Raw genomic sequence first — 24,029 nt, forward strand, 5'->3', positions numbered from 1 at the left:
GCACTCAGTATTCCTTTAGAGTTCAGCTCTACAGGCTACTTCCAGCGTCCTCTCAGGGTCAACTTGCCGTTTGGTCCCATCACTTGGTGCTAATAAAGGCAAATCGGGCAAGAGAATAAGAATGACTCGCCAGGTCTGAGAATTAGGAGATTTGGGTTCTCCTCCCAATCTTGCCACTAACGAATTTTGTGAATCTAGGCGAATCACTTAACCTCATTTGGATTGGAGGATCTAGAGCTGGGAAGGGCCTTAAAGACTGTGTAGCCCCTCCAACCCCGAACACAGCCTCATTTTACAAGAAAACCGAGGTCACAAGGTAGTACGTAGAAGAGTTGCAGTCATCTCAGTTGTAAAATGAGAACGATAGTGCTTATTTATTACAATGCCATCAGAAGGAAGAGAGGACCTATCCAGGCAAAATTATGAAATAGAAATTTAGGGAACTCTCAGTGTCACTTTTTTTTTTTTTGCGGGGCAATGGGGGTTAAGTGACTTGCCCAGGGTCACACAGCTAGTAAACGTCAAGTGTCTGAGGCTGGATTTGAACTCAGGTACTCCTGAATCCAGGGCCGGTGCTTTATCCACTGCCACCTAGCTGCCCCTCACTGTCACTTTTTAACACATACCTAAAAGGGAAGACTGAGTCGATGTCCTGTTTTCTTTATGGCACTAACAAAATTTGTTCTCTGGAAAGAGTCTGATATCAATAATTAACATAGTACGAATTTCCTCTTAAAGACCATTTACACTATACCCCTTGCCTCTATTGGTGAAATGAAAAGTTCTGTCTCCTATTAAAGGAAGTCCAGGCAGAATGTAGATATTTGAGAAAGACAGGAACCCCTATTATAGAAATGACTCTGCTAAGGGGTAGCTAGGTGGCACACTGGCCCTGAGGTCAGTACTAGTCACCCACTCTGAGTAAGGCACTTAACCCCATTTCCTCTTTTTTTTTTTTTTTTTGTGAGGCAATTGGGGTTAAGTGACTTGCCCAGGGTCACACAGCTAGTAAGTGTTAAGTGTCTGAGGCTGGATTTGAACTCAGGTACTCCTGACTCCAGGGCCGGTGCTCTATCCACTGTGCCACCTAGCTGCCCCCCATTTCCTCTTAAAAAAAAAAAGGCTCAGCTAACCTACTCCAGGTAAAAATGCCCCAGGAGATGTCAGAGTCAAAAAGTATTTATTAAATGCTTATTATGTGCCAGGCGCTGTGGTAAGCACTGGGGATCCAAAGAAAGGCAAAAACATAGTCCTGACTTCAAGGGGCTCACATTTTTTGTTTTGTTTTGTTGAGGCAATTGGGGTTAAGTGACTTGCCCAGGGTCACACAGCTAGTAAGTGTTAAGTGTCTGAGGCTGAATTTGAACTCAGGTCCTCCTGACTTCAGGGCTGGTGCTCTATCCACTGTACCACCTAGCTGCCCAAATGGTTTAGGGGTTTTTTCGTGTGTGTGTGTGTGTGTGTGTGTGTGTGTGTGTTTAGTTTTGGGTTTTTGTGGGGCAATGAGGGTTAAGTGACTTGCCCAGGGTCACACAGCTAGTGCATGTCAAGTGTCTGAGGCCAGATTTGAACCCAGGTCCTCCTGAATCCAGGGCTGGTGCTTTATCCACTGCACCACCTAGCTGAAGGGGCTCACATTTTAAAAGTGTTGGGGCATGGCAGGGAAGAACATGCAAGCAACAACATGCATATGAGATATATGCAGTGTCAAGAAAAAGGAACTCATGGATGGCAGGGAACAATGGAAGAGGGATGGAAGAAAACCATTTTGCAAGTGGTCATTTGAATCTTGAAGAAAACCAGGTAGAGAGAAGATGGGGAGGAAGAGAGGTCAGCTAGTGAAAAGTGAGAGTATAGAGACAAACAAGTAGGCCAGGCCAGTGTCCACAGAGAGATGGTACTTACTATGGGTGGGCTGTGGTAATCACTGGAGATCCAAAGAAAGTAAAAAACACAGTCCCTGACTTCAAGGAGCTCACTTCTAATGGAACAGACAACATGCAAGTAACTGGAAATACTGTGGAAGTGGGAGGTAACTCAGAGGGAAGGCATTGGTGGAAATGGAGGGGACATGTATGATAAAGAATTCTTGCAGAAGATGGAATTTGAAATGAGTCTTGAAGGATGCTAGGAAGGTGAGATGAGAAGAATAACCACTCCAGGATAAGGGGTCAGCTAGTGAGAAGTCAGACTCTGGAGATGGAATAACAGTAAAAAGGTCCATTTGTGACAATAGAGACATACATAGATCAAGATCTGAGAATACATAACAGATTTGCAGTTTCATGTGCAATCATCTTTTAAAAACTATGTTATGGAAATGTTTGTTTTATTCCATTAATTAAAAATAAAATTAATTAATATTAAAAAATCTGAGAATCTGTTGGGGAGAAACCCAAGTTGGGGTAGGGTAGAGAAGTAGGTGGTGGAGTAATCAGCTGAGTCAGGTGTGGAGTGACCATGGCTAGACTTGGTGCTTCTTCAAAGGGAAACAAACTCACCCCAAATCAAAGGAGACTGGACGTAGAGAGAGCAGAATTCAGGACATAGTTGGCGGAGCAACTGTAGATTTATGGAGGAGAGTGAAATATAAGAAAACTGAAAAAAGGCAGAAGGGGCCAGGCTGTGAAGGGCTTTAAAAATCAAACAGGGTTTTTTGTTTTGTTTTGTTTTGTTTTTCTTTTATATTGAGGGTGGAAGGAAGGCACTGAAAAGTATTAAGTAGGGGAGGGTAAGGTGGTCAGACCTGTGATTCAAGTAGGTCACCTTGGCAGCTGAGGAAAGACTTGGAGCAAGGAGACAAATCAGAGGACAATTGCAATAATCCAGTCATTAGGAACTGAGGGCCTGGACCAGCATGAAGAGAAGGTAAGGTAAAGGGGAGATGAGAAGGTAGAAGAAATAAGATTTGGCAACAAATTGGATATATGGGGTGAGTGCAAGTAAAGAATAGACATGACAGTGTTTTGAGAAATTAAAGCACTATACAAATAAATCTATCATGGGTTGCTAGGTAGTTTGGTGGATAGAGTACAGAGCCTGGAGTTAGAAAGAAGTCTCATTCATCTTCCTGAGTTCAAATGTGGCCTCAAACACTTACTAGCTGTGTGAGACCCTGGATAAGTCACTTAACCCTATTTGTTTCAGTTTCCTCATCTGTAAAATGGCAAATCACTCTTCCCCCCCCCCCCAAACTGAACCAAACAGAACAGCCCAGACGGGGGTCATAAAGAGTCAGACATAACTAAACAATCATTAACAACTGTGAATTTATGAGAGCACATGGGCAGGAGTCAAACAGGATTGGCAGGCATGGCTGGATTTTAGACAGCACCATTGGAGATAAACCTATATCAGAGAGGTCATAAGTATTTGGGAAAGCAGGCACATGGGTTCATAGGAGTTAATGTCCTCTTTATTGCTCTTTTGGGGGGAGGATGGAAGTGCCATTGTTATTTTTCCTGTTTTTTTGGGAATCTTACCCTCTTTGATATATCTTTTGTTTGTTTGTTTTTTTAGTGAGGCAATTGGGGTTAAGTGACTTGCCAAGCTCACACAGCTAGTAAGTGTTAAGTGTCTGAGGCTGGATTTGAACTCAGGTCCTCCTGAATCCAGGGCCCTGTGCCACCTAGCTGCCCCCTCTTTGATATATCTTAAGAAATTATCTCTGGGTACTTCTGAAATAATATTTTTCCATATGCTCCCTTTCTGGCTTCATCTTCTTAGGTACCATTATGACCTCCTTCATACAAGTAAATTAATCTGAATCCATCATTTTTGACTTTCTTATGACACAATAATATTCTGTTATATTTATTTATTTATTTTTTGCCGGGGCAATGAGGGTTAAGTGACTTGCCCAGGGTCACACAGCTAGTAAGTGTCAAGTGTCTGAGGCTGGATTTGAACTCAGGTCCTCCTGAATCCAGGGCCAGTGCTCTATCCACTGCGCCACCTAGCTGCCCCTGTTATATTTATTTATGATAGTTTGTTCAACCACTGCCCTTTCAATTGACACGCACTTTTAGTATTATTATAAGTATTTTTGTAAATATGGGGGGGGGGCCTTTCCCTTGACCTTAGACCTCCTTGGATTATATACCTCTCATGGGCTCTTCTGTATGCAACCACCATGTTTCCACCTATTTGAGATCAAGGACCACCTGATTTAACCCCAAATTATATCCCAACACAATTAGCTACAGATACCTAAATTTCATACATGGATTCTTCCATTTCTTTGCTCTCTTTTAGAGAGGTTTTGCTGCAAAGCAAAGAAGACAAGTGACAAAGCCCCAAATCCTAATGCACCTCCACTCCATGTTTCTGTTTTATGGGGCAATATTGTTGACTGTAGTTATCTAATCATCATTACCCATAAAGTTTCACAAATTTATTTATATTTCAAAACACAGTGCCCTTGGCTGCCATGTCAAATGTTTGCTGACTAAGGTGGTTTTTAGGCTCTTTTCAATTTCCTTGTTAGGACAATTCATTTTTATTGGTTAAACTTCTACATGAAATCATAGTTCATGTCAATGTCTTTTCCTTCATACATTTCTAAATTTTTGGTGTCATTAACTTGTGCAATGTTTATTTTTATTGCATACCATATTGTATTAGTTTTAATCTTTGCTACAGCAAATCAATGGACTGACTATACATAGGCCTTTGATTCAAGAATGACTCCTCTGTCCATAATCTGTCCATTAAAATACAATCAGTTTATGCAAAAACAAAAACAAAAAGGGGGCAACTAGATAGCACAGTGGTAAAGCACCGGCCCTGGATTCAGGAGTACCTGAGTTCAAATCCGGCCTCAGACACTTGACACTTACTAGCTGTGTGACCCTGGGCAAGTCACTTAACCCTCATTGCCCTGCAAAAAAACAAAAACGAAATGCAATCAGTTTAGTTTTTCTATTGATATTGGGAGCTTGTCATAACCATTACTTTACAGTTATTTTCTTGAAGGAAGGATTTGTGACATATAGGTAGGAATATCCTTTGTAGTCCACAAATCTTTGACCTCTCTCATTCCTTATTCCTTAAGCACATTTTCCAACCTATATTTTGCTAATCTCATCCTATTCCCATTTTTGCACTGAAGTCATTGAGTATCAGAATATATTCATTCCATTTGAAGCATCTTATTATGTTCTATGTAGAAAATTTCTCTTTTCAACCTTTGTAATAATAGTTGGTGAATTAACTGCAATTATTTTCATGGTAGTCTTTTCTGTAAATACATAGCAATCAGTCAACAAGTGTTTATTATTTACTATATTCCAGGCTCTGTACCAAGCACTGGAGATACAAAGACAAAAAAAAAGAAACCATTTTTGCCTTCAAGAAGTTTATATTCGGGGGCAGCTAGATGGCATAGTGGTTAAAGCACCGGCCCTGGATTCAGAAGTACCTGAGTTCAAATCTGGCCTCAGACACTTGACACTTACTAGCTGTGTGACCCTGGGCAAGTCACTTAACCCCCATTGCCTGCAAAAAAAAAATAAAAAGGTTTATATTCTATTGGTGAAGTAAGATAGATATACAAATATAGACACATATATAAACATATATGTATATATGTGGATATAAACACACACACACACACACACACACATATATATATAAGTGTAATGGCCAATGATGCCGCACTTGCCTGTCACTCAGAGCGTGAATTGCAGACCTTGATGGATCGCTTCTCCCACATTTGCATGGACTTTGGCCTAACCATAAATCTTAAAAAGACGAAAGTCATGTGTCAGAGTGCTATGTTGCCTCCATTGATACACATTGGTAGTTATCAGTTGGATGTTGTAAGACAATTCTCGTATCTTGGCTCTGTCAGTGACAATTTGTCACTTGATTTTGAGATCAATCAGAGGACTGGGAAAGCTACTTCAACCATGGCTAAGCTTGCCAAGCGTGTCTGGGCAAACAGTAAACTGACAAGACGTACCAAATTTTCTGTCTATAGAGCATGCGTCCTGAGTACCTTACTGTATGGCAGCAAAACATGGACTACATATACTAGACAAGAGAAGAAGCTTAACAGCTTCCACATGCGCTGCCTTCAGAGTATCCTTGGCATATCTTGGTCAGATAGGATCACCAACACAGAAGTGCTCCAACGAGTGCAATTTCCGAGCATCTACATGCTACTGAAACAAAGATGGCTGCGCTGGCTCAGTCATGTGCACTGCATGCAAGACAGTGAATTCCTAAAGACCTACTCTATGGCGAGTTAGCCTCAGGTCAAAGACCTGCTGGATGCCCCCAGCTTCGCTACAGAGATGTAAGCAAGCGAGACTTGAGGGCTCTGGGAATAGACATCGGCAGCTGGGAGATGGCCAAGGACCGCACACTATGGAGTTCAGTAGTCAGGAGCAGCTTGCACACAGCTGAGATGGGCCTTCAAGCTCGGGAGGAAGAAAAACAAATGAGATGCAGGAACCGAGCAACAGAGAGCTCAGTTTTCTGATGTCCTCATTGCAGCAGGAGCTGTGGCTCCCGTATGGGACTGCACAGCCACACTGTGACCTGTGGCTCTTCAAGGTGCTGATCCATGGTCATTCAAGACTGATGGAAGCCTACTACTACTACTACTACTACTACTACTACTACTAATGGGAACTGACACATGGGCAGAATGCATTAGTGTTTTGTTATGCAAACTTAGAAGAAGCAGGGAGATTGCTTCCAGGAGAGTCATAAAGATGAGAAATGGAGAGGCTTGAACATGCATAGACATTCTATAGCTGTTTCCGGTCTGCCGACCACATGGTTAGGAGGAAGCTTATTCAATTGACTGTGTAGTCAAACCTGGAGACCACAAAAAAGGCCAAACTCAGCTTTGGCCTAGTCTCTCTGGGTTGATCCCTTCATCTGCTCATACTGGTAAGAGAAAGTGTTGTATGAAGAGAAGCTTTGAGGACTTCTCACTGTGAAGGCCAGGCCAGGTAGGCTTGAGAAAAGGGCCCCAGTTCTTGCTTGGCCTCTGTGTTTTTTTCCCCATCCTAAGTAAATTCCAATCTTGTGAACTTCAAAAGAATATGAGAAATGCAATAAGGGATGACCAAATTTCTCATAATATCATGTTTCTTGTGGATTTGGGATACAAAATAAAGCCAACTCCCTTATTTGCCTTTTCAAGGGGAACCAATGATCTATTCTTCCAACTTCCTTCTGACTTCTAGTTTGTTTGTAGTAGCAATGTCAATATTGATAAGATTCAGTTCCTCAAGTCATTGAATGAGGAACTCACATTTAGAGTAGCAGTTGCTGAGCTAATATTTATAGATGGCCTAAAAACTCCATGATTCACAGTACCCTTGATACTTAGCTAGGCTGGTCCTTGGAAAGTAGACTGTTGCCAGAACTATATCCAAAAACTTTTGAGCATTGGTAGCACCTACTCATGCTTGTATTACTCTAGCTGTAACTTTCAAGAACCCAAGGTCACCTCTATACCACACAAATGCATCAGACTAAACCCTGTGTAGGCTTACATTTTCATAGGATAGGGATAGTGACCAGACTGTGATTTTTTACTGATGGTGAAGTCCTAGGTGAACAAAATCCTTTCTAATAATGCAGGTATACACCATCTCTGATTCTTATAGTCTTAAAGAGTTGCATAGAGCAGAGGTGTCAAAACACAGCCAGAACCAGATTAAAATATAATAAGGAAATATTTAACAGAATAAATGAAAATATGATTAAACATAGATAACATTACATTAAAAAATATTTCAATATGTGGCCTGCAGGGTTCTTTAATGTAAGGATTAATTACCCTTATATCTATTCAGTTCTGTACCACTGGCCTAGAGTCCTGAGAAGTTATTTATTCTAGGAACTAGTATTGCACAGCCTATATATGCCACAGGTGAGACCTGAATCAAGGCCAACTTTCTATTTACTATGCCATTCTGTCTTTCATCTGTATGAAATTATTATGACAATTATTTATATCCTTAAGGAAAATAGGCAGGACCTTGCAGATGTCTTTCTATAGCACACCCTATAGTTGTAGCCACAAAATTAACAGAGGTGTACAGAATTTAAGATCCCACTGAGTTGACTTCTTGTTCCTCTTAAGTATTTGACTTGGTTGGTACAAAATATAGCCTTCAAGGCCCTTTTCAGGCAAGGGATTGTCTTAGAAAACTCCATGGGGATAACTTTTTCAATAATTATGAGTATGGATACCAAGCAAACTGTTAAGCAGGAAGGATATGAAAGAATGAACAAAAAAGCATTTACTCTGTGCAAAGAACTAGACATACAAATAGTAAAGCCAAGACAGTTCCTGCTAATAAGGAGGTTACCTTCTAACAGAGGAAGACCACATATAGAAGAGAGTTTGAGAAACAGGGTACAAGGCAGTGCCTTGGGTCTGGAGGGTATAATACAGGGCAGATTCTAAAGTCCACTGGCCCTCCATCTTGCCATGGCTTATAGCTGGTGACACCCTGCTTATCAAAATTTTGTGAATAACCATGTCTGCTCCACAGCTGGAGGGTTAGTGGGGCCAGGGCTCAATTGTTTGGAAGGGGCAAATGAACCCAAAGGTCTAGGTAGAGCAGGGTATTGGAGCTCCCTCTGTTGGGGAGAGGAGTTAGCATCTAGCCTAGAAGAAAAAAGTTGAAAATTAGATAAAAGGAGAGACCATGGTGGACAGACCATGGTCTGGTCTGCTGACTCTCTGCCACTTTGTGGGCTCCCAGATGGGAGAAAGAGGCTGAGATATAGGGAGAAAACTAGGTTATGTAAAAACAAAAAGGTGTCAATAAAAATCCATTTAAAATATTTATATCTTGGACAAGTGCCATAGATAGACAATGATCTGGACCCTGAATTGAATAGTAGGACGAAATGAGGTGGAATTGTCTTTGGTAAATTACAGTGTTTTCAGTGGTCCTGAACTTTTGATTGTCACAAATACTCAGCTCTCTATCAACAGTATTTGTGGCATTTACAGCTGAGGAAACAGGTCTAAAAAAGGGAAGTAATTTGCCTAAGGTTATACCACTGGTGAGTAGTAGACCCCACTGATGTTAGTTAACTGTGAGTTATGAAACATCATAATCTGAGAAGAAATAAAATTAAATCAACAGTAAATAGGTTCTACTAAAATATAAAACTTAAGTAACACAAGTAATTCAAAGTACAGTAGGAAAATTTCCATGGTCTATGAACAAGAATTTATTAAGCATCTATTATGTGTTAAGCACTGTACCAGTTACTGGGGATGCAAAGACAAAAGTGAAATAATTCCTTCCCTCAAGGACTTTACATTCTAACTGGTAAAACATATACATATAGAGAAATGTACATAGAAATAAATGAAAGATGAAGAGGAAGGACACTTATAATTGGGAAATTAGGAAAGGCTTGGCAGATTCTAGACAGTGGTGTTTGGTAGTACTTGAGCTATGTCTTGAAAGAAGCAAGGGATTCTAGGAAGCAGAGATGAGGAAGGGCATTTAGGCATGGGGCACAGGCTGTGCAAAAAGCTATGGAGATAGGCGATGGAGTGCTGTATGAGGAACATAAAACAATTTGTCTGGACTATAGAGAACGGACACAGGAGTAATGGATAATGAGGCTGAAAGAAAAGGTTGGGGAAAGACGGTTGTGAAAAACAAAAGGGTTTACATTTTATTCTTAAGGCAATAGAAACCTCAGGAGTTAATTAGACAAGGGAGTGAAACAGCCAAATTTTTGCTTAAGGAAGATCACTTTGACCTGAGAAGATGCACATGAAATTAAGCAAAGTGAAGGCAGTAGAAAGAGGTGAACAATTTACATAACAACAACATTGTAAAGAAAAAGAACTATGAAAGACTTAATAATGCTTATCAATGCACCGACCAACCATGATTCCAAGGGACCAATGATGAAGCATGGACTCAAGTTGCAGAATGAGATCTATGGTTTTGTTTGACCATGCATATTTGTTACAAGGGTTTTGTTTTTCTTTTTAATTGGGGGAGGGGAGAGGGGTTGGGAAATGGAAGGGAAGAGACAATAAATGCTTATTAATTGAAAACAAGAGATATAAAATGAATATAATGAAAATCATTTTGGCAGTTGTGTAAAAAATAAATTGGAATGGGGAAAAACTTGAAGTTGTGACTCCAATTACAAGGCTACTGCCATAATCCAGGCAAGAAGTAATGGCAGCCTGAACTGAAGTGTTTGTTATGTAAGTAGAAAGGAGTTCAATGAGTGATCTATGGTGGAAATAGAAATGGCAAAGTTTGGCAACTGATAGGGTTTGTAGGCTAGAGGAGAGTGAGGAATTAAGGCTAACACTAAAGCAACCTGGGAGACTGGAAGGATGTGAGTGTCCTTGATAGGTGGTGGTGGTGGTGGTGGTAGTTCAGTCATGTCCAACTCTTTGTGACCCCATTTGTGGTTTTCTGGGCAAAGATACTGAAGTGATTTACTATTTCCTTTTCCAGTTCATTTTTACAGATGAGGAAACTGAGGCAAACAGGGTTAAGTGATTTGCTTAGTGTCACACAGGTAGTAAGTGTCTGAGGCCAGATTTGAACTCAGGAAGATGAGTCTTTCTGAGAAAAATATGCCCCCCCACCAAAAGCTGATTGAAGTTGTCTGGGGAATGTCTTGGAGGTGAATGTCAGCTTGGAGAAGGGTGCTTACTAATGGCTCCTTTCCTCCCCCTCCCCAGCAATCAGGATCACATGATGAGAGAGACACAGTGCTGGTCACATGGGGGAGGAGTTTAGAGGGCTGCCCCTTTGACTATATTGTATTCCGATTGGCTAGCATTTGGCACCAGTGTCTTGGCATGAAGATTGTAACTGAGGAAGAAGGGCGGAGCCAGCCCGTTAAGAGATAAAAGGGTCCCACAATCTCAGCCATTTCCATTAAGGAGCTGGTCCATTCTCTCATGAATGTATAAATAAAGGCCTTTGATACTTCTCCAACACTGAGTCCCAGAAATTTTTAAATGGGGTTTCTCACAATTTGTTTCTCAGTCTTCCTGACTCCAGACCCAGTACTCTATCCACTGTACTCCCTAGCTGCCCTTGACAGATACAAAGAAGTTTGTTAGAGGGGGAAAATTTAGGGGGGAAATAAAAAGTTCTGGTGGGCTATAGCACATCAGAAACAATTTGTATATGATGAATGACCAAAAACATTATAGAGTATGTGTGTAGCAGGAAAAGAAGATGGGTTAGTCATGTAGCAAGAATGAGAAACAACAGCCCAACTGTTATGTTGGTACCCAGATACCAAAAAAAAAAAAAAAAAGCCCAAGAGGAAAGCCTCTAGTATGTAGATTCTGTATGGAGCACTTATTAGAAAATATGGACAAGAATTCCACAGTTTGAGAAGTCATGTAGAGGTTAGGATCTGCACAAGGGGAGGGAGTAACTCACATTAATGAAATCATAGATTTACCAAAATACCAACTATTTCCACTTCCAACTCATGGAAGTTTTTGAACAAAATGTTTCCAGCCAATTGCAGGAATCAAAGTGGTGTGCAGCATTTCAGGAAGGAAGGCAGAAACAATAAAAATGATGAAATTGTTTTTGTTACTACCCAAGGGAGCTGATTCCCTTTAAATCTTTTCCGCTCCCTCTCTGGGAGAAGTTTGACTGCTGAGGGAAGAACAGATTGAAGAAAAGATATTCTGAAAGCCAGGAAAACAATTAGGAGCCTATTGAAGTAGTTTAGAAAAGATAATGAGGGCCTCAATTAGGGTGATTTTAGTGTTTAGTAGAAAGGGGACTGATACTATAGAAGTTATGGAGATATAATTGACAAGACTTGACCACTGATGGGTTATAGGGAGTGGAAAGGAAGAATGGTGTTTCCCTCAACAGAAATTGAGCCTTGTTTTAGTAAACTAGCAACTTTCAGTTCACTTCCCTCCTTCTGTATTTCAGAACCCAGGTCAAAGGATTGTCTCCCTCCTACCACTGGTCTCCCAGTTCAGCAAACTCCTCAATTCCAGTGACTTCCATCTTCTTTCTATCTCAACTACCCTGGCTCAGGTTGGGCTTGGGGTGGGGGAGTGGGTTATACCTCATACTTCAGTTTTTAACTTTTATTTTACTTTCAGTTAATAAGTGTTTCTTTTCTCTTCCTCCTACCTTCTTCCCTTATGGGAAAAAAGAAGACCCTTGTAACAAATATGCATGGTCAAGCAAATCAAATTCTCCCATTGACCATGCCCTAAAATGGGTCTCATTTTATACCTTGGGTCCATCACTTCACACCTCATACTTCAACAGCCTTCTGAACTATATCACCACCTCCAGGATTCTCAGCTTTGAAATTCTCTATCTCTGCCTCACTCCTCCAAACCTGTTCATCATTCAGTTAACAAGAATTTATTAAGCACTTATTATGTATCAGGTACTGTTTTCACAATGACTTTCAATCCTTCTTTCCTTGTTTTCCATTCCCATCATTTCTGCTCTGGCTTCACTTTCTTCCCTTCAAACTTGACTTTTTTTGCTGAACAGTTCAACAAGATACTGCCTTCTGTCCACCCTCTAATCCCTTCCTCCACATCCTTCTGCCATTTCTCAATACTGGAATATGTTCTCCTCTGCCTTTTTCTCTTGTACTCTCAGACATCTGAATGCTGCTTAATGAAGTCACAAATCATGCCATATGAGCCCACTAAAAATTCATGTTATCTAACTTCAACTGGTCTTCTCTCTCTGATTGTGTTCCACTTATCTGTCCTGCTCCCTCATCTTTAGCTTCCTCTTATCTCTTGGCATTTTTTCTTCTGCCTATAAGCATTGTCCTAAATGTATTCCTCAACCTTAAAAAAATCTTCACTTGACCCTGAAATCCCCACAAACAAACATCACTCTTCTTTTTCAAAGCCAAATTCCTAGAAAGAATCGTCATATATAAACTCTTTGCCTTTTCTCACCCCACCCACTCACTTTTCAACCCATTAAAATCTGGTTTCTGACTCTGAACTATATTGAAACTGTTCTTTCAGAAGTTATAGTATTCTTGTAATTGCTAAATCCAGCTGCTATCTCCTCCATGAAGCCTTCCTTGATCCTTCTAGTAATTAGGTTTTTTTTCTTTTCTTCAAAGAATCCTAGAGCACTATGGTCTATCCTTTGCCCTTTTAATCCCTACTTTGTATTATATTTATCTTTGTACATGCTGTAGCCCTTTGAGGTCAAAGACTGCTGTGTGTGTGTGTGTCTGTGTGTGTGTGTGTGTGTGTGTGCGCGAGCGCATGCGTGCATGCATAACAAATGCATGATGAGTTCAACTGAAACTTTTGGAGCACAACCGATTCATAATTTGGGGACAGCCACTACTACTAACATAATGATTATATTACATGATAAATAACCCAAAAAATTCTGTGGTTGACTGCAGACTTTTTCCACCACAGCCTCCTCACCCCAAAAATGCACTCCACTCCTGGATTTTGCACAATGGAAGCACACTTGGCCACCTCCCACATACCCCTTTCCCCAACCCTTGCTCTGATTGGCTGGTTCCTCTCAGAATGCCCAGGTCAGCCAAGTCTTCATTTCCTCTCCAGGTTCCACTCCAGTCTTTCTAGACCCCACCCCATCACACATGCTCTTAACTCCCCTCGCCCCATTCATTTTCAGCTTCCTTTTATAATATTTTTTTCTCCCATTAGAATGTAAGCTAATGAGGGCAAGGACTTTCTTTTTGCTTATTTTTGTAATCCTAGCACTTAGCACCTTGCCTGGCACATAGTAAACATTTAATAAAGGCTTCTTGACTTGGATTTAAAACTTACTTGTTGAACAACTCTCCTTGGTTGCATAAATTCAAATATAGGTCCAGTAGAAGATCAGTGTACTGCTCTGGAATCCTGACTCTGCTCTGTGACCTTGGGCAGCCACTTAACCTCTGGATCTCAATTTTTTCTGATGCTGTGAAACTAATACAAATGTCACCTTACTGTGACATTAGTTCACTGCCAACAAAGATAAAATTATTGATGCTTTAGAACAAATGGAAACATAGAGCTATCGAGAGAAACCCTACAATGGTTAGAAAAAGCTGGGGAAACATTTGGTTAATGAGTGGAGAAAATACAAAAATCCTAATATTATTCCTTGCATTTGGTGTGAGATTATAAATGTAGGGGAGAGGTGAGTGTTGTATCATTCATCTTAGATTCACTTGCTATTATAACATAACACTGAATTATAGGCAATCTGTGATGAAAGCTGTCACCTCCTCACTTTTTAATTTAATTAATTAATTTATTTATTTATTTATTTATTTTTGTGGGGCATTGGGGGTTAAGTGACTTGCCCAGGGTCACATAGCTAGTAAGTGTCAAGTGTCTGAGGCTGGATTTGAACTCAGGTCCTCCTGAATCTAGGGCCAGTGCTTTATCCACAGCACCACCTAACTGCCCCCCACCTCCTCACTTTTAAAAATAAAGTTTATATTTCAAAAGGATTGTCATCTTTTAAATCTGGCCCGTGCTTTTTTTTTTTTTTTGTGGGGCAATGGGGGTTAAGTGACTTGCCCAGGGTCACACAGCTAGTAAGTGTCAAGTGTCTGAGACTGGATTTGAACTCAGGTCCTCCTGAATCCAGGGCCAGTGCTCTATCCACTGCACCAACTAGCTGCCCCTGGCCCATGCTTTTAAGGTACAACCCCACCAAGTGGCCATACTGTACTATGGACATGCAGTCCAAATGGAAGAGTAGGTGCTTCATTATAATATCATGAAAAGAGGTGGAGCCTATATCTCTCTCAAGGGGTTAACTCAGTAGAAGGATAGAGGTAGATAGGTAGGGACTAGATAATAGGGTCTGATAAGAGGAAGAAAATGAATTTAGAGATGGAAAACTTGGGTTTGCATTCCAGCTCCATTTCTTACTACCTGTGTGACTTTAGATAAGTCACTTAACCTCTTTAGGCCCCAATTTCCTTATCTAAAAAATAAGGGGGTTAGATGAGTGGACCTCTAAAAGGCTCCTTCCAGTAGCTAGGTGGCTTAGTGGATAGAGCTCTGGAACTGAAGTCATGAAGACTTGAGTTCAAATCTTGTTTCAGACATTTACTGGTTATATGACCCTGGTCAAGTTACTTAACTTCTGTCTACCTCAGTTTCCTCTTCTGTAAAATGGAGAAAATAATAGCACCTACCTCCCAAGGTTATTGTAATGATCAAATGAGATAATATTTGTAAAGCATTCTTCATACTTGATGACTTACATAAATTCTACCTAGTATTAATGTTATGGTTATTGTTATTACTGATGTTATTCTATTATAGAAATGCCACAGAACACCTAGTAACACCCAGTTCAGGCACTGAAAGCAAACAGATCAAGGAACGTCTATAGAAGTAGCATTTGCCAAGGAAATCATCCACTGTAGGAAAAAAGTGATTACTACCAAGAGGGAGAAAATAAGGTCCATATTCAAGTATCATGACATTAGGGTAGCCAGAAACCTAGAGGAGAAAGTTGCCCAGAATATCAGTGCTGAGAGCTGAAAAGCAAGGAATGTCCAGATCCCATAAATCAGTCATGATCTCAAAGCAGGAATGCAGCACTAGGTCAGACTGCTAGGCTTAGAAGGTACTATTAGAACATTAATTGGCAGTGAGCTCATATGCACACAGCAAAGCTCTGAATGACCTCTATGAAACTTTTGTCCCTACCTTTGTGGTTTCTGAAGGGACCTGGCCAGTCAGAATCCCATCAAAGTTCTAACAATATGGTTATTCTCAATCCAAGCTCTGCACAGCCATGAAATCTTCACTCTTTACCTATATGAAAAATAGTTCTCCATTAAAAGAACTCAACTTAAATTCTAAGCAACAATCATTATACCTATCCTAACTATAAATCTATCTATCCATCTATCTATCTATCTATCTATCTATCTATCTATCTATCTATCTATCTATCTATCTATCTATCTATCTATCTATCTATCTATCCATCCATTTTTCTAGCTGTGTAGTTCAGTCAATGATAAAACATTTGTTAGAAATATCTTTACCACATCCCTAAACTTGCCTTCACCAGTTTTTACTAACCTTGACACTAATTAAAAAGCAAACTCTTTTTTAAAAATCTCAACCCATAAGTTTAGCTTATATAAAAACCTTCTTGAGTCTCAAGACTGTCTAAGTCTTGTGTTTAGATCTCTAAGCCCTCTAAATCAGTGTTGTAAAACTCAAATAGAAAGGGGGTAACTAATCTGTACATAAGGATCCCTGGAGGGTAAATAATTACAAACTTTGAAAATGTAATGTTATCTGTTTTATTGTATTTTAATTTATATTGTTAACTATTTCCCAATCTGGTTCAGACCCTCGTGTTTGACACCTTTGGGCTAAGTGACATTAACAAAAACAGATTAAGAAAAGAACCTACATAAGGAGTTGGAAGTGAATGAGCTGGAGTTGATAAATAGTGAGTTTTGGAGAAAGAAAGGGTCATTTGAGAAAACATGTCCTTTAACAGCAGTGAGTCATGGCTGGACATGTAGATTTGGTACCCATTAGCACAGAATTTACAGTTCAATCATTTCAGAGCAAATTAACATAGAAGAGTAGAAAAATGAGAACTATGGAAAATGCCTGCATTTTGGACTTGATGAGTTTGAGGAAAGCATGAAATACTCAAGTGGAAACATTCAGTAGGCAGCAGGAGAAGTGGAAATAGACTTTGGGTAAGCACAAAGACCTAGAAAAGTAGATCTGGAACTCACCATCACAGAGACTTCCAATAGGAAGTCATGAGAATGTGTGAACTCTCTAAAATGAGAAGTCTAGAGTAAGAAAAGAAGAGGATCAAGAACTGATCCCTGAAGAATATCCATAGGTATTGGGTAGGAAGAGAAAGAAGAGTTGGCAAAAGAAGCAAAGAAAGATCAGAGCAAAGAGAAATCAAAAGAGAAATGCAAGAGTTCATCTTGTTTTGGTTCTTAACTCCCAGTAAAACTGCTTTTGGTTATTCCACCAGTACTTATTTTGAATTTTCTTTTCTGGGCTTAACCTCCACCCCTCTATAAAATCCTTTATAAGTTTTCTGAATAAGCTGCTGATTTTCCCATTTAGGGGCCAGTAGTTTCTACCAGTTTATCTCTTTTTTTTTGCAGGCAATGGGGGTTAAGTGACAGGGTCACATACCTAGTAAGTGTCAAGTGTCTGAGGTCAGATTTGAACTCAAGTACTCCTGAATCCAGGGCCAGTGCTTTAACCACTGCGCCATCTAGCTGCCCCACTGTCTAGTGTTTTTAATAGAAATGGGTGCTATATTTTGTCAAAGGATTTTTCTGCATCTATTGAGATAATCTTATTATTTCTATTGCTTTTGTTATTGATATGGTCAATTATGCTGATAGTTTTCCTAATTTTGAACCAGCCATGCATTCCTGGTTTAAATCCCACCTGGTCATAATATATAATCCTTGTGATATATTTTTGTAATATTTTTGCTAGTATTTTATTTAAAACTTTTGCATCAATATTCATTAGGGAGATTGGTCTATAATTTCCTTTCTCTGTTTTGTTTTTTCTGGTTTGGGTATCAGCACCATATTTGTCTCATAAAAGGAATTTGAGAGGACTCTACTTATTTTTTCAAATAATCTATTGGGATTAATTGTTCTTTAAATGTCTGGTAGAATTCACTTGTGAATCCATCTAGTCCTAGGGATTTTTTCTTAGAAAGTTCATTGATGGTTTGTTCAATTTCTTTTTCTAAAATTGGATTATTTAAATAGTTTATTTCTGCTTCCGCTAATCTGGGTGATTTATATTTTTATAGATATTCATTCATTTCATTTAGTTTGTCAAATTTATTGGCATATCATTGGGCAAAATGGTTCTTAATAATTGTCTTAATTTCCCCTTCATTGGTGGTGAGTTTACCCCTTTCATTTTTGATACTAGTAATTTGGTTTTCTTCTTTCCTTTTTTTGATCAAATTAACCAATGGTTTATCTATTTTATTGGTTTTTTTTCATAAAACCAGCTTCTAGTTTTATTTATTAATTCAATGGTTCTCTTACTTTCAATTTTATTAATCTCTTCTTTGATTTTCAGGATTTCCAATTTGGTGTTTAGTTGGGGATTTTTAATTTGTTCATTTTCTAGTTTTTGTAGTTGCATGCCCAAATCAGTGATTTGTTTTTCCTCTGTTTTATTGATGTTAGCAGTTAGGGATAGAAATTTTCCCCTAAGAACTGCTTTGGCTACATCCCATAAATGTTGATATGTTGTCTCAACACTGTCATTTTCTTTAATGAAATTATCAATTGTTTCTATGATTTGTTCTTTGACCCACTTATTTTTTAGGATCAAATTATTTAATTTCCAATTGGTTTTTAATCTCTCTTTCAATTGTCCATTATTGAATTTAATTTTTATTGCATTATGGTCTGAAAAGCATGTGTTTACTATTTTTGCTTTTCTGCATCTGGTTGTAAAGTTTTTATGCCCTAATACATGGTCAATTTTCATGTAGGTTCCATGTACTGCTAAGAAGAAGAGTATATTTCTTTCTATTTCCATTTAATTTTCTCCAGAGATCTATCATATCTAATGTTTCAATAATTTTATTTATTTCATTAATTTCTTTCTTGTTTATTTTTTGGTTAGATTTATCCAGTTCTTAGAGGGGAAGGTTAAGGTCCCCCACTAGAATAGTTTTATTATCTATTTCCTCCTATAACTAATTCAACTTCTCCTTCAAAAATTTGGATGTTATACCATTTGGTGCATATATATGTTAAGTATTGATATGACTTCATTGTTTATGATACTTTTCAGCAGATATAGTTTCCTTCTTTATCTCTTTTAACCAGATCTATATTTGCTTTTGCTTTGTCTGAAATCATAATTGCTACCCCCTGTTTTCTTTGCTTCAGCTGAAGCATAATAGGTTTTGTTCCAGCCCTTTACATGTACCCTGTGTGTATCTCTCTGCTTTAAATGTATTTCTTGTAAACAACATAGCTTAGGTTTTTGTTTTTTAATCCATTCTGCTATCCACTTCCATTTAAAGGCAAATTCATCCCATTCACATTTATAGTCATGATGATTAGCTGTTTGTTTCTCTCCATGCTATTTTTCATCTATTATCCCCCTCAGTTTGACCCCCACCCTCTCCCTTTCTACAATAGTTTTATTTATAATCACTGCCTTCCCCAATATCTCCTCCCTTGTATCAGTTTCCCCTCCCTCTTCTATTATCACTGTCCCTTTTTTTGAATTTCCTTATAGGATAAGATAGATTTCTATATCCAACTGAGTGTATTTGTTATGCCCTCTTTGAGCCAACTTTGATGAAAGTAAGGTTTAATCTTTGCCCATTTCCCCCATCTTCCCCCATTATGTTAGTTCTTTAATGCCTGTGTGTGTGTGTGTGTGTGTGTGTGTGTGTATGTGTATGTTCACCCCATTCAGTTTCTCCCCTCCTTCTTCTTCTATGCAATTTCTTTTTACCCCTTTATTTTGTTTTCTGGTGTGTCATACCATCAATGTCACCTAATGACCACATTCTCTGTCTACATGTACTCTTATTTTTTATTTTTGTGGGGCAATGAGGGTTAAGTGACTTGCTCAGGGTCACACAGCTAGTAAGTGTTAAGTGTCTAAGGCCGGATTTGAACTCAGGTACTCCTGAATCCAGGGCCAGCATTTTATCCACTGCGCCACCTAGCTGCCCCCATATACTCTTTCTAATTAATCTAATAGTACAGTTTGTAAAACTTAGAAATATTATCATTCCTTCAATATTACTTTATGACCACATCCTCTTTATATATACTCCTAATTGCTCTAATAATTGTTCTTATAAAAAAGTTATTGAGATTTACAAATATCTTTTCATATAGAACTAGAAAGAGTTAACCTTAATAAATTTCTTACAGTTTTTCTTTCTTATTTCTGTTTTACCTTTTTATGTTTCTCTTGAACCTTGTATCTGGAATTCAAATTTTTTTATTCAACTTGAAAGACCTCTCTTTTGTTAAATGTCCATTTTTTCCCCTGAAAGATTATATTCAGTTTTGCTGGGTATGTGATTCTTGGTTGTAAACCTAACTTCTTTGCCTTCTGGTATATTATATTCCAAGCCCTGCGATTCTTTAATGTGGAAGCTGCCAAATCCAGTGTAATTCTGACTATAGCTCCATGGTATTTGAATTGTTTCTCTTTGCCTGTTTGCAATACTTTTTTTTTTTTTAGTGAGGCAATTGGGGTCAAGTGACTTGCCCAGGGTCACACAGCTAGTAAGTGTTAAGTGTCTGAGGCCGGACCCGAACTCAGGTACTCCTGACTCCAGGGCCGGTGCTCCATCCACTGTGCCATCCAGCTGCCCCTGTTTGCAATACTTTTGCTTTGATCTGTGAGCTTTAAAATTTGATGTTCCTGGGAGTTTTCATTCTGGGATCTCTATTAGGCAGTGATTGGTGGATTCTTTCAATTTTTATTTTGCCCTCTTGTTCTAATATTTCAGGGTAATTTTCTTTGATAATTTCTTGAAAGATATTGTCTAGGATTGCTTTTATTATTATTTTTTTTTGGTCATGGCTTTCAGGTAGTCCGATAATTCTTATATTATCTCTCCTGGATCTATTTTCAAGGTCAGTTGTTTTTCCCATGAGAAATTTTACATTTTCTTCTATTTTTTGCTTTTGTTTTATTGTATTTTGTTGCCTCAAAGAATCATTAGTTTCCACTTGTTCAATTTTAATTTTTAAAGAATTATTTTCTTCATTGACCTTCTGTATTTCTTTTTCCATTTGGCTAAATCTGTTTTTTAGGGAGTTATTTTTCTCGGTAAATTTTTGTGTCAATTTTTTGTATTTCTTTTTCATTATTCTCTTGCATTATTTTTATTTATTTCCCCAATTTATCTTCTACTTCTCTAATTTTATTTTTAAAGTCCTTCTTAAGCTCTTCCAGGAATTCATTTTGGGCCTGAGACCAATTTGTATTTTTCTTTGAAGGTTCACCTGTAGTCATTTTATTACTGTTCTCTTCTATGTTTGTATCTTGATATTACCTATCACCAAAGTAACTGTCAATAGTCAAGCTTTTTATTTGTTGTTTTTTTGCTCATTTTTGTGCCTTGATATTTTTATATTAATTTGGGCTCACTTCCCATAACAGTCCTAAGGTTTGTGCTGAGGTTCCAGGTCTTATTGGTGGTTTTCATTGGGCTTCAGGATTTAGCTGCTTGCTGGGTTGCTAAAGTTAACAAAGCCTTTTTGATGGTTGACCTTGGAGGAGTGATCTTGTTGATCGTCTGACCCAGGGGTAGTATCTTGCTGTTGGGTTGCTATGGTAACCAGTGACTCTGCTAGCAGGCCCTAGAAGTGTAGTATTGTTACAATCTGCTGAATCGCTGGGGTTGGTTTGCCCTGGAAATAGTCTCTCTGCTGGGAGATCACAGGGGTGGGAATCTGCTGTTGACCTGCTTGGGTGGTCAACACAACACTACAGTTCAGCAGTGGAGTTCAAAGTGGAGCCTCCTGGTGATTTGCTGCAAGCCCAGAAGCTGCTGTTGCTGCTACTACTGCTCCTGGATCTCACTTTCCTCCCACCCAGGTAAGACAGACCTTTCCTGCCAGGCCAGTATATTCTTTCCCAGCTCCTAGGATGGTTCTGGGACAATGGGAGAGCTGCAGTGGGTTGCTTCCTTATTCGGCCATCTTGGCATAGAACTCCAACTCCAGTTCTACTTTTTTAAGGAGTTATGTTCTTCAGTATTTTTTTGTGCCTCTTTTATCAAATTCTTAATTTTCTTTTCAGTTTTCTTGCTCTCATTTCCCCCAATTTTTCTTCTACCACTCTACTCTGATTTAAAAAATCATTTTTCTACTCTTACTTTTTTTTTTTTTTGCTTTTTAGCTCTAGTAGGGATTCTTGTTCAGCTTCTGTCTTTTGGGGCTTGTGTCCAGTTTTTTTTTTCAGTTTTTTCAGTTTTGTCTTTGTGTTTTCACTTATAGAAATTTTCACATTATTCTCATGTTCTGAGTTTGTGTCTTGATCTTCCTTGTCACTATAGCAGATTTTTATGGTCAGGTTCTTTTCTGGGTAATGGACAGTGGAGTTGCCAAATGGTGCTTGGTCAAGGCTCCCCTGGAATATTTTTCTGAATATTTTTCAACTCTTTTACAATCTCTGGGTGTTGAGAGCTCCTGGTACCACAGCTGCTACACCTGCTGCTGTTATCATCACAGCCTCCAAAAGACCACAGCTGGTATTTCCACCATTATTGTACTCCATGTCTCACCCCAACCTTTTATTGGTTATGCTGCTTTAGAATTAGAATTTAGAATTTTATTCATTATTTCAATGTTATTGGAAAAGTTTCCTAGAATGTTCCCTTTCCTCTATCATCTTAGATTTTTGGGAATCTTAGAATTTTGGGAATTTTGCCAGCCACTGGTGGCCAGTGGCCATGAGTTTAGCATCTCTGGTCTTAGTTATTTTTTTATTTCATAAGGCATATTTTTCTTCCACAATAGCTCACTACTAGTATGTTAAACATTTTGAGTAGTTTTGTCAACTCAAAACCAAAAAATGTTAATAATTTTTGGTCTTTATGTTGTTATCTGAATTTCTTATTGGAAGTTTAATATGATAGGGCATTATATTTGGTCTAGTTGTCTATTTGTTTATCTGTCCTGTTTAGATATTACTACTTTGATCACTGATGCACCTGTTTTGTTAGTATATTTGAACCATCCAAATCTTCTGTCCTGGATGCTACTTCAGTTTTATATATCTTTATTTTCCACAAAATGAAAATTTCCCTAGGTGAAAACAATAGCAGCCTCTAATGAGGTTGTAACTCTAGCTTTAACTGCATCTACTCTATTTCCAGAAAAGTGGAACTTGCTGTTAGTAATTTTTAAGAAATGTTATTAATAATAGGTATTGTGCTTCTGGGCAAGTATATGGAAACACTTTAATGGAAAATGTTTTAAAGGTTGTATGAATAATAGAAAAGTTATTGAAGATCATTACTGTTCTGTAACTTCTCAGTTCTTTCAGCCAAGGGTAATGTTTCTAAAGTGAATATTGAAGATGAATTTGCAAAAGAGACAGTGAAAGAAATTCAGAGTAACTTAGAGCTTTCCCATCCAAAGCACTCTTTTATTTTACTGAGTGACTATAAGAAAACCAAAGTGGTGAAGTGTAAAGCCTTGAACTTTGAGTCAGAACACATGAGAGTGGCATTTCTTTTCTTTTATACCTGCCTCAGTCCCATGTGGTAGCTATACCAATCTTGTCTCAATTTAACTAGTAAGTTCTGATTATAGGAAAAATCAAAGCTAACAATTTTCCTAGCAATTTTTGTCAAGTAGTGAGTGAACTTACCTCAGTAGTCAGGATCTTTGGGTTTATTAAAAAAAAAAACCAACTAACTTACTGTGTTTGCTTTTGTATGTTGTATCCCTAATTTGTTCCATTGTTCAACTTCTGTTTTTTAAATTGTTGTTGAGTTGTTTCAGTCATGTCTGACTCTTTGTGATCCTATTTGGGGTTTTCTTTGCAAAGATACTGGAGTAGTTTCCATCAAATAAGGAAACTAAGGCAAATAGGATTCTGTGACTTTCCCAAGGTCACACAGCTAGTAAGTGTCTGAAGTTAAATTTGAACTCAGGTCTTCCTGACTCCAGGAAATGTTTTATCCATTGAGCCACCTAGCTGCCTTTTCTGGTTTTTAACCATTACCAAATCATTTTTATGATCACTGTTTTGCAGTATAGTTTGGAGCTGTAGCTCCTTTCTCTTCCTACTTTTTTTTTTATTATTTCCCTTGAGATTCTTGATCTTTTATTCTTTAGATAATTTTTTTTTCTAGATCTTTAAGGTAATCCTTTGGTTGTCTGGTTGGAATGGCACAGAATAAATCAGTTGATTAAGGTAGTATTGTCAGGGCAGCTAGGTGATGCAGTGGATAAAGCGCTAACCCTGGATTCAGAAGGACCTGAGTTCAAATCGGGCTTCAGACACTTGACAGTTACTAGCT

Source organism: Dromiciops gliroides, chromosome 3 (genome assembly GCF_019393635.1).
Source record: "Dromiciops gliroides isolate mDroGli1 chromosome 3, mDroGli1.pri, whole genome shotgun sequence".
Classification (NCBI taxonomy): Eukaryota; Metazoa; Chordata; class Mammalia; order Microbiotheria; family Microbiotheriidae; genus Dromiciops; species Dromiciops gliroides.